Source organism: Eurosta solidaginis, chromosome 2, assembly GCF_040869045.1.
Source record: "Eurosta solidaginis isolate ZX-2024a chromosome 2, ASM4086904v1, whole genome shotgun sequence".
NCBI classification, from domain to species: domain Eukaryota; kingdom Metazoa; phylum Arthropoda; class Insecta; order Diptera; family Tephritidae; genus Eurosta; species Eurosta solidaginis.
In genome coordinates, this window is record NC_090320.1 from 55,073,126 (window position 1) to 55,090,054 (window position 16,929).

Consider the following 16,929-nt stretch of genomic DNA (forward strand, 5'->3'; position numbering starts at 1 on the left):
AATATGAATTTGAATATGAATGTGAATATGAATATGAATATGAATTTGAATATGCATATGAATATGAATATGAATATGAATATGTATATGAATATGAATTTGAATATGCATATGAATATGAATATGCATATGAATATGAATATGAATATGAATATGAATATGAACATGAAAATGAATATGAATATGAATATGAATATTAATATGAATATAAATATGAATATGAATATGAATATGAATATGAATATGAATATGAATATGAATATGAATATGAATATGAATATGAATACGAACATGAATATGAATATGCATATGAATATGAATATAAATATGAATATGAATATGAATATGAATATGAATATGAATATGAATATGAATATGAATATGAATATGAATCTGAATATGAATATGAATATGAATACGAATATGAATATGCATATGAATATGAATATGAATATGAATCTGAATATGAATATGAATATGAATACGAATATGAATATGCATATGAATATGAATATGAATATGCATATGAATATGAATATGAATATGAATTTAAATATGCATATGAATATGAATATGAATATGAATATGTACATGAACGTGAATATAAATATGAAAATGAATATGAATATGAATGTGAATATGAATAAGGAATACGATTATGAATATGACAATGAATTTGAACTTGAACATGAATTTGAATTTTAAAATGAATTAAAATATTAATATGAATTTCAATTTCAATTTGAATACGAACATGTATATGAATAAGGAATACGAATATGAATACCAATATAAACATGCATACGGATATGATTGTGAATACGGATATGAGTTTGAATATAAATATGAATATGAACATGAATATGGAATACGAAAATGAATACGAATATGAGTAGGAATATGAATACGAATAATATTAGGAATAATAATATGATTAGGAATGCGAATGCGAGTCCTTAGCGCTGACTGATACTGCTAGAACCCTCCGTTCCCTGCCCTACCCTTTCTTCCCCTCTCTTCTTTTAGACATCAGACATGAACCACACTTGTAAACAGCTAAGTCACTTTCCTATGGCTTCATCTCTCCCAACACAATTTCAATGTTTCAATACTCTCACTTTTACATCGTTACCTCACGTAGACAGCAAATAAAATTTTGGTCTCAATAAATAAATTCCAAAATATAATTCAATATACGCCTACTAAGAACTTTAACAAAAGACAATGCCAAACGCCTGATAACAGGAATACAAATAAAAACAAATGAAAAGCTCATCTTGTAGCACTTGTGCTGTTAAAAATGTTCCGTAAGCCAATTACGTAGTGTAGCATTCAAAAAGCGCTTTTGGATTAGCTTAACACGCGCGCTTTTCCTCGCTCCTCAATGGATTGTGAGGAACTCCGAGCGTTGTGGAAGTAAATTTCGCTGTTAAAGCATCGTCGCTGGAAATGACAATGTAAACTGTGGCTGGTAAGGAATTGAATGGGGAAGTTTCTTGGGACGATGGTACTATGTGTTGGATTGGGTTGAGCTGGGTTGAGTTAGGCAGATTGGTTGGTTGGTAAGTATGGTAAGCACGCTCGGTCAATGATAGCAACAAGAAGTAAATTAGCAGTAATAATGTAGTAAGCAATAAAACCAATAACAAAAAACACTATTTATCTCCTTATGGACTTATTAAATCTACTGAGATGAGATGAGTTGCTGCCAAAATATTTGACTTGCCAGCCTAGAAGGAAAGTTGCTAGCGCGCTTGTTTCTTTGTCTACGTATCTACGAATAAGTGTGCATGTATGTGCTATATATGTGTACGCATACTTATGTATTAATATACCGTAATTCTTGTGTTATGGCTTTTTTGTGTACTAAAGTTTTACTGAAGCGTATATGTATGCCGCCATCGACTTAAGCCATGAATTAGTTAAGATTTTTTTTATACAACGATTAACCGACAGCTTAGTTGTACTTATGATTGGTGTTTCTTGATGTGATAACTTTAGTAAGGGATGGCTGTTATTAAAATTAAGATAAAAAAACAAAATTAGATTTATTTGTAATAATTAATATTAATTGGGTCATAAAAGCGACAGATTTGCGTGTTGGATAGATTTGATTTCCTGAGGTGATATCGTAGACTAGAGTGTCCCGCATAGTACTCAGTGAGAGGTCGTAGGTCCTCTAGGCTTACGTTTATGAGTTTGGCTGTTATGCTCGTTGCAGGAAGTAAAACAATATAGCCTGCCTTTGTCCTGGGCATTTAGTCCTTTGTTGTCTGAAATGCTTTGTTTTCCAGTTATTATAATTTCCTTAGTACACCTTTGTGAGTCCCCGAAAGGGTTCTGCAAAATAGGATGCTGCTGTAACACTCTGCTGTGCCAAGTAGTATGCGTGTTCATTACCTTCATAATCCTGTTGCCTGGAACGCACCCGACAAAGTTTTGGTTTTTGGTTCCCAGGAGTCCTATCCTATACATTCATCCACTAACTGAGAAATAATCCTGTATGAGTGCAGGGCACACAAGGCTGCCTGGATGTCTGACGTAATGAGGATAATCGAGGATAAGTTCCTTCGTAGACATTCTCTGCCGCAAACTTCTATTGCATGGATTCTGTCTGAAAAAGAATGGGATAGCATGTCATTCGTATAAATTTATTGACGTTCAAATCATAGATACCACTGGAAATCTGATTTTGGGGTTACTTCTTCGTGCATCCCTGTGATGTAGATTACTAAGTCATATGCATACCGTTTTGTGTTAAATCGTTTGGTTTTCAGTAACTGAAGGAGGTCATCTGTGGCTAGGGCCCGCAAGAGAGGAAAGAGTACACCCCCTAGTGGCAAAAATTTACTCGGTTGTCCCTTCCAGCCCACAATACTTGAAAAAAAAGCCACTTACTTCAAAATTCGACCCTGTTTCAATATACTTCTCTGACGCAGATCCTTAGCATTTTACCGAACACAAGATCAGTGCGCTTTTTTAACTTTAAACAGCATCGAAATTCCTACGAACTCATCGCTTGTTAAACCACCACTCAAACGTTGGGTAAGATCAGCGGACTTATGGAGTAAAGTAGTAAGGTAAATTTGACCTGAAGGAAGGAAAATCTTGGCCAGCAAAAACCTATGAGGACAGCAAAGTGGAAAATTCACTCAAATTCTATGATTAACCGCATAGGAGACTATAACAGCCAAGTAAGCGAACCGATTCGCAACACAGTAGAAATACCCCATTATGGTTTGCTATCAAGTTCGCGCGTCGGAATAATTTCTTTTTACTTTTTATCAATTCGTATAGCATGATCTCGTCAGTCAATCATATATGGGTAAAGCTGGTATAGTCGAATTCATCACGTCTCAGCACCGCACTTTCAACAACTACAAAAAAGTAAGGTGGGCCGACTACAGAGTATACACAGATAATATATTTGCTGCCCTCCGTATTCGGACAACAAAAACAACTCATTGTATTGCTCACAACGGTCGTATTTGAGAAAAATACTCAATAGACCAATAAGAAACCTTTAGGAAATTTAACATCTACTCTGATAGCCAATTGACTATCAAAGCCTTGAGCTCAACTACAGTGCGATCGAGGGTGGCCTGGTAGTGCCTGACCTCGCTTGCGATTGCATCGAATTATTTTAAAATTAAGATTATCTGGGTCCCGGGCCATGGTAATATCCCGGGTAACTCTCAAGCGGGTCTCTTAGCCCGAATTGGTACAACTGAACCGGATGAAGATGGCTGTAGGGATTTCGGGATCCCGTTGGCCACCTGTGGATTGCTCCTCCATAGCTGGGCCTCGAGTCAGCTCAGCAAACGTTGGGCGGATACCACTTCTTGCAGGGTAGCAAGATCTTTCTGGCCGAAAGTGGATGGCAGGAGGTCTGCTGAAATAATTGGGTTCACTAAGGCTCACCTATCAATGGTCATTGGGGTTTTGACATGGCACTGTCCCATGGGTATCCATGCGGTACGTCTCAATATACTGGAAACTCCATCCTGCTGCAGCTGTATGGAGGATGATGAGGTGGAATCACCAAATCACTTCATGCTTGATTGCACAGCTTTTGCCAGAACTAGGCGAAGGTACTTCGGTCGCGACTCACTTGGATCTCCCGAAGATTTATCCAAAGTGGAGATAGGTATCATTCGGAGCTTTATCGCTGCTACCCAACGATTCTCTAAGTAGGTAGGTCTAAGACACCGTTATTTTTGGTGTATGTGGTATCACAACGGACCTTCGTGTTGTCCAAGTAACTATCCTTATTAGGGCTGCTACAACCTAACCTTACCTAACCTAATAAGATACCTTGTGAATTGCCTAAATATTTTCTTTATCATAAGATATTTAATTCCGCTCAATCAAAATCGATAAAGTAAAATATTTTGTTTAAGTGCACATTCTCAGATATGTTTGCTAAATCCTACAAACAAATTAGTTTTATGCAACTTAAAAATGAAAACAAATTATCTGCTGCAAGGCCATATCAATTCGTACATATAAAAATGTAGTCATGCTAGAGATGTTACGAAACTTCGATTTCGATTCCAAATAATCGTAGGTATTGAATATCCGATTTTCATATTCCGATATCCGTTTCGTCTATTTTGAATTGGATTTCTAATGGAATAGATTAAAGCAAATGGACCCGCACCGTCCGGAATCTGTACATATGTATATAGACAAGCTGAAAATTTTGCACCCCTTTTACGGCCTTACCATAGTTCCAAGAAGGCAGGCCAATACAAATATTCCGAAAAGGCTGAATATAGATCTAAAACATCAATTTAAAAATGATTATGAGACTCCGTTGTTACACACACTACTGTTGAAAAGTGTATTTGCTTTGCTCGATATTAAGTTGTTGTGCTGAGAATTGTTGTGCTGAGAAAACCAGTAAGCCGCATGTAAACGACTTAACCAGTAATATGAGTAAACGTGTAATTTTCTTTGCTGATATTCAGAGTGTTTACAAAAACAAAAGAGACTATTCAATTTGAAGTTGATTGTATTTATTTTTTTGCTTACATTTTTGGCGAGTTGTTTGTTGGCTGTAGCAATTTTTTCAGTAAAAAATAGAACACAATAAAATAATATAAAAAAATAGAAAAAATAAAAATAATTTAAATAAAATTAAATTAAGTTAAAAAACAAAAAAATATAGTAAAATAAAATAAAATTCATTCAATAATTTGGGAAAAATTTTAAACAACGTAACATCAGGACGGACGAGGCGAGAGCTGTTTCGATTATACCTTGTAAATCTCTTCAAATCCTTTTCTCCCGGGAGTGGGAGTCGAACCCGCACTCCTACTATAGTCGAAATGGTTATAAACGCATTCAGCTACGTCATGCCTTAGTTGTTGTAAAGTTTTTCCCAATTGCCTTATTCCTCTTACAATAAAACTTGATAAGGGAAATATCATTGATTCAAAACTATTTTTTGCTAAGTTATAGCTTATTATTCTAATCTACGGCCCTTTTAAACTTGTTTTGTATCTAAGTTGTCTTGGTCTTTAACCCATTCCGTCCATTTTTTCTAGAAACATATTCTAATATTGGGAAAACTTATGTACCCAATTTTATTACGATCCGTTAATTTTTCTTCGAGTTACGGCTCCCGAAACATAGGAAATAGCTTAATCATAAAAGGGGCGGTGCCACACCCAGTTTCAAAAATTTTAGTATTTTCCAATTTAATGTTATATTTCAATTTAAAAAGTAGAATTATATTGATACAAAGCTCTTTTTCGCTAAGATATAGCTTATTTTATTCGTCCACGACCCTTTTAAAAATCTTTTAAATAAAAGTGGGCGTGGTCCTTAACTGATTTCGTTAATTTTTCTTCAAACAATTCCATATAGTAAGGACAACCTCTCTGCCGAATTTCGTTACGATAGGTTTAACGATTTTTGATTTATCAATATCAGTCAACACGTCAAATTTCAACATTCTAGGTGTATTATTTACTAAATAATCCTGTTTTTTGTGTTTTACAAAATGTTATATATATAAAATGTGGGCGTGGTTATCATCCGATTTCGCTCATTTTCAATACCAATCTATTCCGGGTCCAGATAAGCCCGTGTACCAAATTTAGTGAAGATATCTCAATATTTACTCAAGTTATCGTTTTAACGGACAGGCGGACGGACGGATGGACGGACATGGCTCAATCAAATTTTTTTTCGCCACTGATGATTTTGATATTTGGAAGTCTATATCTATCCCGAATCCTTTATACCTGTACAATCAACCGTTATTCAATCAAAGCTAATATATTCTGTGTGCAAAGCACGCTGAGTATGAAAAATAAAATAATATAAATAAAATAAAACAAAAAAAAAAAAAAACAGAATTAAATTCATCTTATCACTTTATAACAAAATAAAATTAAAAAATAGAAAGAAATAAAAATAATTAAAATAAAATTTAATTAAGTTAAAAAAAAAATCCAATAAAATAAAATAAATTAAGATAATTTAGAGTAAAATTCAGTCAAATAAAATAAAATAAAATAAAATAAAATAAAATAAAATTTAATTAAATTAAATAAAATAAAATAAAATAAAAGAAAATAAAATAAAATTAAATTAAATAAAATAAAAGAAAATAAAATATAATTTAGTGAAATAAATTTAAATTAAATTAAAAAAATATATAAAATAAAACGAATAAAATAAAACAAAAAAACACAATTAAATTCATCTTAAGTATGACCTTATAATAAAATAAAATAAAAAAATATAAAAAATGAAAAGAATTAAAATTAAACTAAATTAAGTTAAAAAAAATTACAGTAAAATAAAATGAAATAAAATAACGTAAAATAAAATAAAATTAAGTAAAGTAAAATAAAATAAAATTATATAAAATAAAATCAAATCAAATAGCATAAAATAAAGTAAAATAAAATACAGTAAAATGAAATAAAATAAAACGGAATAAACGAAAATAAAAATAAAAATAAAATTAAACAAAATACAAAAATTTAATTTAGTGAAATAAATTTAAAATACATATATATAAAAATGTATATATAAAATAATATAAATAAAATAAAACAAAAAAAAAAACACAATTAAATTCATCTTATTACTTTATTTAAAAAAAAAAAAAATGTAAGGCGCTATAACCTCCGAAGAGATCTAAGGCCGAGCTTCTCTTCCAATTTGCGTCGTGCTCCTCTTGATTTTCCCTACAAATTGGCCGGATGGAACCTACATGATTTTATGCCGACTCCGAACGGCATCTGCAAGGCAGATGAGTTTTCACTGAGAGATTTTCATGGCAGAAATACACCCGGAGCGCTTGCCAAACACTGCCGAGGGGCGACCACGCTTAGACAAATTTTCTTCTAATTGAAAAACCTTATTTCTAAAAATTTTGATGTTGCTTTGCCCGGGGTTTGAACCCAGGGCATCCGGTATGGTAGGCGGAGCACGCTACCATCACACCATGGTGTTATTTAAAAAATAAAAAGGAATAAAATTCATCCCATTAATTAAACCAAACCCTTGGACAATTCATCCAACAGACATTCATCCAACGAAAAATTCACCTTATGGACAATTCGTTTTGCGGACAGTTCATGCGACGAAAAATTTATCCCAAAGACAATTCATCTCAAGGATAACTCACATAAAGGACAATTCATCCCAAGGACGATTTCCTCTCATTCTTTGTACCTAGATACAGCAAACCAATACCAAACAGTACGCCTACGCTTATACATTCCTCAGTAGTCCATACAGTACAAAAACTAACGCACTACGCCTGCGTTTATATTTTACATGTATTCCCCATATAGTAAACTCCTTACAAAGACTACGCTTACGCCTACACTTGCATCCTACGCTTACATCCAGGATTCTCCCGTACCGTAAGCAAATATATTTAAAAAAGAAATTAAAAATCCTCTTTTGCTTTTCGATTTAGGTTCCGGTTTCTATATTGCAAATTTGGAAATGCATTTTCATTTCCGGCTTCTGTAAACTAACTTTCGTAACATCCCTGCTACACATACAATCCACGTTGCATAGTGTAACTAAATATGTCAAGCACTCTAATAGACTTCCGTGCATCAATCACAAACAGAGCTTTTGTTTACTCTTGAAATTACTTGTAGCCTGAGATTTTAATGGGAAAAAAAGCTAAACTAGAAAATTGAGTATGTGAAATGATACATCGAAATTTTCACATGTATGTATGTTTGTAAGTATGTACAATATATAAGTGCATTTACTTACATTCCAACAATTAAAAGTACTTTGTAATGAAAACAAAATAGAAAACAATGAAATTTTAGAAGAAAGAAATTAAGGGAGATTAGATTAGCCTAATTGAGAAAAATCAGTAATACAATGAAATAAAGGGCACAGCGATGGAAGCCCCAAGTCATTTCATGAAAACGTAGTATAAGTAGCCTTGAACTTTTTGTCTTTATCAAAAAGGTTGTGCTGTTGTTAGAAAAGATATACATCAGGTTCGGAGGCAAAAAGATTTTCCTGGATTGCATGTAGGATGCCTCACCAGAATATGTTGTAGTCATTCTATAAAATGTACTATATCTAATCATCGATTTAAATTTATGGAAAACCTTCAGAATTACGTAAACTGGTGAGGTTCTCGTGGCAAAGCTTCTTTCATCGAAGTGCGTTCGACCTACTTTTACCGTCTCACGGGTATATGCCAATCACTCGCTCTCCCGGTCGGCTTACTCTCCCACAGCTTCATAAAGCTGGTTAACACTTAATCCGGTACTAATGCGCGAGGACTCTTTATCGTTGCTTCGGTTTCTTCTCAACTCTTATTTGAAAAGGCCTTCACTCTCCAAGTATGTATATTTAGCGATTCTGTCCTCATTTCTTCCTCCAGTTTATCTAGATTATGAGATTACGAGTGATTTATCCCGTGTAGACCACCTTCATGCTATTGTTATTGTATTCACAGTGCTTCCCCCATCCAAAAGATCCCTTGGCAGCGCTGTGTGTGGCGTTTTGAAAGGCGTGCAGCTTTCTACAGTGTGTTTCTTTGTCTTTGCCCCGAGTGCTGCCGGCAAGAGACTTGAGGATTTTTTTGCGGCCTTCGTTGATTCTCACCGAACCTCACACCCAGTATTTTTGGGTGTACGACAATCGATAGCGTAATGCCGACGACGCGGTTGCCCAATATGGTAGAGATTTGCTTTGTTGCATAAGTTCGCCACATTTAACGAGGTGAAAAAACTGGAAAGACTACGGAAATGTCGTTTATTTTACAGCATAACTCTTCAATGGTCGGCCCTGTATAGGTTACCACTATCATGCAATCATCGAAGGAGGACACAATAGTAATTTCTTCCGAAGGGGGAAGAGAGCTTTTATATTCAAAAGTTAGTGAGTATCTTGCTTTAACTATTTTCCTGAGATTTAGTAGTGGTACCACCCTCGCAATTTATCTATTTCCAGGAATGACGAAAGTGCGCAGAGACAGTTTGAAGCGAACGCCATATACTTTAGTTCCTCATAGCCAAGGTTTTTAAGTATCGGCATGTCAATCTAATTCGAGCCTATCGCTTTAGGTGCTTTAGCAATTTGATGGTTGTGGAATACGCGCTATATATTTATGATTATCCGCGCTCGCGCATTTATTCGTATCCGATCGCACCGAAGGCGATGTATATTTGATCATTTTTCTTAGTAGGGTTTGAGAGAGACTTTACGGTTGACCAAAGTTTACCTACACCGGCAGAGAGGTTACAGCTCTTTAGGTGTTCCTGCCCTTTCTCCCGCTTGTGTTTGTCTAATGCGCAGGCATTTTCCGTTGCTCCATCATTGGGGCATCCAGGATCTTACTGCCTTAGAAGATTACACTCTTTCGCTAGAGTTTCGACCTACGGTGGAAAGTGTGTCCTTTTCGACTTTCAGTTCGATTTCTCTTTTCCTTTTTGCTCTTATAGTTAGAGTTTGATTCATCGACTTATTATTTGAATGCGACATCTACCATTTAAAGAAAAAAAATTCTTGTCAATTTCTTTCAAAAGTGCATTCTCCTCGCATTTGAGGTGACGCTACAGTCACTACGAAACTCCTAGTAAAGAGCCGTTCTCCTGAACAGGAAATGAGACTTGTAAACAAGAGTATGGAGATCCTGTATACAGATCAGAATTGGCTTTTGTTCTTCCTGCGGACCAGTTTTGATCGACCTTGATGTATCTAGTAAGAGGTACATTACATCGCAGTTTGCTACCTTTTAGTTAATACAACTTCCTCTGGATTGGGAACCAGATTTTTGTCGCCTTTTATCCACTTGGTCTACTGAAATGATCGATTTAACGTTAGTTCCTGCCGTCAATGTCCTAATCTTACGAGGCACCAATGCATGTAAGTCAAAGCACGTCTAACCAGCGCCCAAGGCTCGCTTATCTTGGCCCCAATTGATGTATGTGAGTGGAAACGCCGTCCACTGGGTTAGATTGGTGGCCTCTGTAGCACCTCCGCCATGGCAACCGTTTGCAATGCAACCCCACATTCCAGTTAACCAACTCTTAACGCATTCGGGTATCAAACACAGCCACCGCGATGCTCCGGAAGGGCCCACCCATGGATCAGAAGCGGAACAAGCTCCGCTGGCTATCTGCTCCACGTGGTACCATTTATAGAGTCTTGGTGGGACTTTCGTTACCGAAGCTACCCCCTCTGAACCGGTGGAATAGAAAAATGTATATAAAAAGAAAGATGAGAGAAGGTTAGAACCCCATACACCCTAAATACCACCAGATTTGACAATGCGTCTTCTCCATCTATAAACATCCAAAGCATAAATATTTAACGATTCTAGTGGATAAAGTCCACCAATATCATTGACGAAACATTCCGAACGAAGTAACACTTCCCTTAGTACTAACCTCCCAAAGAGTTTGCCACTTATTAGTTATTTAGTCGTCCTGCAGCAACAGGATGCTCAAACCCCTTTTTAACCTGAAGGTGCTAGCTCTTAGCATCACCACCAGGTCTATACGGAGTGCACCCATCAAAACGTGCATCGACCCGTCGATACAGTGCGACACTCCGGGAAACAACATACACCTTTGTATACTCTGAGACCATGAGCAGTAGTAACCTTTCGCCATATGGTAGGTGGTCCCATAAGTAGCTCAGGCTGCGAACAGGCTAAATTGTACGAATAATACGACGAATCAGGCCCCAGTTTTTCCTTACAACGCAACGCATTTGGCCGGAAATACACAACATTTTCTCTCTCATACACATCAAGTGTGGGATAAAATTTATTCCCTCCCACTTCCGTCCAATTAATTCATTAATATATTTTCACCTTCAGTGCGTGCTTTTAAGCTCAACCTCACCGTGTTAAAACATACGAATCTAATTGAACGAACAGTGGCTCTACTGTTGTCTACATAATCTATGCCTAAACACTTTGTAGCCGAATCATTGCTACTAAATAAGCTTGTTATCGGGTGTACAATGATAAGGTCTTACCTTGGTTAGATACGAGTCTATAAAACCTCCTTCATTTTAAAGATAATGGTATCCGGTTGCAAGATTACCCGTAGGGGACAACTTCTATCGTATAGGATCTCGCTACCTCGCAGGATTAAGTTTCCGCCCATCGTTTGCATAGCGGAAGCTTCCTCTCAAAGACGCCACAGTGCTTAGCCAACTTCAACTTTTCGTCCACATCGAGCCCCTGACCGAATATAGGAAAAATTTTCAGTGCGCCCCAAAAGATTTCCCCATTTTAATCTAAACTTTAATTGTGCCTGGGCAAATGTACGTACTACTTCCATTTTTGTATGTCGATGCTAGCTACTGAAATGGGTATCGAGATTTAGTTGTGACAGATAATTTATGAGAGGAATGAAATATGCCCGAAATATAAATTTTTGTTGGGTATTTTTATATATCCAAAATTGCCGAATGTTGATAATCTTGGCGGGATCTGTTAGACAAGACGGGTACATAAATGCAGGACGCGTTACTTGATGCGAGCAATCGATTCCATGTGACTGTGCCCACGTACTCGATATCAAATAAGGTATTTGTACGAGGTAAATGAATACGAAAAATAATTGGCACTTGAGCAAGGTACCCGATTATGTACTGGTAGTTACTCGTGTTGGAACAACACTAACTGTAAATAGCATTGTATAGGCAACAGAATTGAAATATTGAAACACACACACAAACTCCTCCCCTCACCTGTTAACTGCACAACTATTGTTTTACACATCGAACTCGCTAAACAATATTGTTTGCACTTTGCTTGAGCCGTTTAGATATTTCATTTGTTCGCGAAATTTGGTTTTATATTCCTTCTGCCACTTTTGAGGCCAGAGCAAAGAGATTAGTTTCCTATCAGCCGACTGCAGACATTAATTAACAACATCAATGACAATAAACGTACACCAAGTAAGTGAAGTACTTAGTTTGCTTAACAAACAACAAACTTACGAGCCATTCTCTAATATGATTCATCTTTGTTTTCAACGCTCATTGTTGTACTATATTCACTTATTGTACGTATGGTTATGGGGACCCCTTGGCGTATGAGCAACATTTTCGTATGTATATCACAGATTGGAAATAACAGTTCCCGTGACGAATATTTTCAATTAAAACATCATCAGATTTTTATCTATGGTTTATGAGTGTGTTGGGCATTTGTTTTGTAAGAATTATCGGCATGTTATCGAAATCTTTTGAATTTATTGGTGTGTCATCCGGCAGGTAGAAGAAGCGACTGACGCGCCTTGTTGAAAGGCCATAACCGTTTAAACGGTAAAGCGCCAATTAAGTAAGTATGTATCGGGCAGATATACAGAGTTATAATTGTGATTGATGCAACCGTTATCGTTAAATTATCGATTTTTTATCGAACTTGTTAGAAAAAAGATAAACATTTTATTATCGAAAAGTTATCGGAAGATTATAAATTTTTTATGGATTTATTAACGAAAAGTTGTTGGAAAATTTTCAGTTTGCAATCGTACACATAATTATCGACTTACTATCGAAAACATATCGATTTGTTATCGAGACGATATATACTTGTGATCTAAGAAATTTAGATTTTATATCGAAAAAAATATTAATTTGCTATCGAAAAATATCGATGTATTAAGGAAAAACTATTGGAAAAAAATTGATTTTTTCTGAAAAAATATCGATTATTATCTATTTTTTAAAGGGAAAATTTTTGACTTGGTATCAAAAAATTATCAATTTATTGACGAAAAATTATCGGAAAAATATCGATTTGTTTACAAAATTATATCTACTTATTGTTATACTATTATATTGATTTATCATTGAAAAAATACTGATTTGCTTTCGAAAAAATATCGATGTATTAACGTAAAATAATCGAAAGAATATGCAAAAAAATTTAAGGCGCTATAACCTCCGAAGAGATTTTAGGCTGAGTTTCTCTCCCGATTTGCGACGTGCTGCTTTTAATTTTCCCTACAACTTGGCGGGACGGTACCTACTTGTTTTTTGCCGAACTGAACGGCACCTGCAATGCAGATGAGTTTCCACTGAGAAGCTTATCATAGCAGAGATACACTCGGAGTGCTTGCCAAACACTGCCGAGGGGCGACCCCGCTTAGAAAAATGTTCTTCTAATTGAAAAGACTTGTTTCTAAAATTTTTTTGATGTTGCTGTAACCGGGGCGTGAACCCACGCCGGAGCGCGCAACCATCTCACCACGGCGGCCGCAATAATCGGGCACGAAAAAATATAGATTTTATATCGAAAGTGTTTCGATTTGTTATCGAAAATATATCTATTTTTTATCAGAAAAATACCGATTTGTTATCAAAAAGGTATCTACTTATTATGGGAAATATATTGATTTATTATCGAAAAAATATCGGTTTATTAGCGGAAAATAATCAGAAGGACATCGATTTGTTATCGAACAATTATCGATTTACTATCGAGAAAATATCGACTTCCTAACGAAGATTATCGGTTTGTTATCGAAAGCATTTATATTTGTGGTCGAAAAAAAAAGATTTTATAGAGAAAATTTTCAATCTGTTTTCGAAAAGATATCTATTTGCATCGGAAAAATATTGATTTGTGATCGAAAAAATATCGACAAATATTTTCTTTCAAAAAATTTCGACCTTTTTTCAAAAAAATATGGATTTTGTATAAAAAAACTTTAGATTTGCTATCGCCGAATAATATGCATATATTTGAATATTTCTCGCTTCGACTTACAGATGCGTCATCGATATTCACTCACTCGAGAATAATTGATGTTTGGACTCGCTTTTTGTCATGAAAAAAACGGTTCTACCTTCTCTTAATAATTAAAAATTATAAATATACTTTTAATCTATTGTATTTGTGAATCTAGAATTGTATATCAGCTGATGAATTTCTCTGTAGCTGAGCAGTTTTAGATCTTGGCACTTAAGAAGCCGTTGCCTCTCAAAGACTCGGTAACAATAAAAATTAAATTATATTTTGTAATTTATATTTATTTATTTATTTATTTGGATTAAAGTCGACACAGACACAAAGCGGTCGACTACTAAGATAATATTAACATAAATTAATGTTACAATTAAAGATAATTAAATACAGATGTATTTATTAAATTCTATCATACAATGAAAGAAAGTACAAAATATCAGGCCAGACGTGAGAGTATTGAATTATGCAACGCGGTAAACGAACATTCAAAGCTGATGCAGTTATACAAGTTGTTGTAGTGCGAACACCAGCTACGCATTGGATTATTTTTGGCAAAATTTTGCTGGCAAAGTGGTAAATTAAAAGACACAAAGTGCCTGGATGTTCTACCGCGCACAGCAAAATTTAGTCGACTATCAAGATCAGAGGAGTCAATCTCGCCCATAATGAGCTTATGAATGAACATTACCCCTAGTACAGTTCATCGATTTTCTAAAGTTGGCAGATTAATAAGGATAAGCCTATTTCTATATGGTGGCAAATGCATACTTGAATCCCAGTTAAGACCACGTAGTGCAAATATAATGAATTGCTTCTGTACCGACTCAATACGCTGTATAGAGTTTTGATACTCTGGGAACCAGACACACGAACAATACTCTAAGATTGGTCGTACCAACGATGTGTAGAGCAATTTAGTCAGATACGGATCATTAAACTCCTTAGCCCATCGCTTCATCAAACTGAGAATACCCGTTGCTTTTCAATGGTAACATTGATGAAATATGCATACTAAAAGTCAGTTTTGCATCAAAAAAACGCCCAGATCACTAATAACAGATATACGTTCCAAAGTTCAGCGTATACGATGTCAAACTTGGCTTCACTCGGTGAAATGTCATTAGTTTGCACTTCGAGCAGTTCAAAACTAGTAGATTTGTAGTACACCAGCATTGAAATGAATCCAAGTTTGCCTGAAGAGACTCCACGCGGGAAGACTCCGAAGGCAAGTATGAGTAGCAAAGTTTAACATCATCCGCATACATGAGAGTTCGGGAATGTATAAGAGTTTGTGGTAAGTTATTTATAAACATGGTATAATGTAATGGACCCAAATGACTACCCTGAGGCACACCAGATGTTACATCAAACAGCCTTGAAAGGCTGTTTTTAAACAAATCTTGTTGAGTGCGATTAGCGAGATAGCTTTCGACCCACACAAGTAAATGCTTCGGAAATCCAAGTAAATCAAGTTTGTAAACTAAAAGCTCATGATTGACAGAGTCAAACACTTTACTGAAGTCGGTATAGATCACATCCGTTTGCCTATTGTTTAAAAATCCATCCACTACAAAAGAACTGAACTCTAGCAAGTTGGTAGTGATTGATGTACGCGGCACAAAACCATGCTGGCAGGGCGATAATATAGAGCTAGACATGTGTTGAAGTTTATATGTAATTATTTTCTCAAATGTTTTGGAAATAGCTGAAAGCTTAGCTATAACTCTCTATTTCTCGATACCAGACCTACTACCTTTTTTGTGCAATGGTATAATAAATGATTTCTTCCAAATCAAAGGAAAAGTGGCAGATTCCATAGATAATGGAACAATTTATATATCGGCTCAGATAAATTAACTGCACAGTATTTGAGTAGACAACTAGGAACACCATCTGGAGCCGGAGAAAAAATTGGTTTCAAACCTAGAAGGCTCTGAAGAACAGTATTCTTGTCAATTATTGGATTAGGAATACAAACGAAACTTTCCAAGTTGTACGAGTATTGACCTGGTTGAAAAGGTTTGGATGAGTAGGTCGACTTGAAGAATTCTGCAAATAATTCCGCAATGTTATTATCAGAACTGGCATTCTGGCAGCCAAAAGAAAAGGTAGCTTTTTTTCCGGATAACTTTTCTCTCGAACACTCCAAAACCGATCTCATCTTCGCTCGACACCGTGCATGATTACGAGCCATACATCAGGACAGGTTTATTGAGCGACTTGTAGAGCGTGATTTTTGTTCGTCGAAAGAGGACCTAACTTTTACATTGCCATCTCTTTCTTAAGCAACACTTGTTGGTGGAAATTATTTTACGTCTGATTTCTAAAATATCATTGTTGTTAACGCTGATTTCCATATAGACGAAATCTTCTCCCGTCAACAATGTCGGGACCAAAAGGCGCGAATGCGCGGGTTATTTCTTCGATGACAGCAAGTACTTCGCTTTATCCTCATTTACCGTAAGACTCATTTTTTTGCTTTTTTATTTTATCGAGAGAAGGCAGAACTCACAGCGCGTTGGACGCAAAGTAACAGCTTTAAAAACCCTTAGACAATAAATCACACTGAACGATTTCAGTGATAGTGGAAAAATATTTGAAAATAAAATTAATCACTGATTAAGACCGAAAAAAATTTTAAAATAAACATATCTCTCTGAGAAATTCCTTCCTGGATATCAGTTCTTATTTGTGACGAACCGAATTGCTTG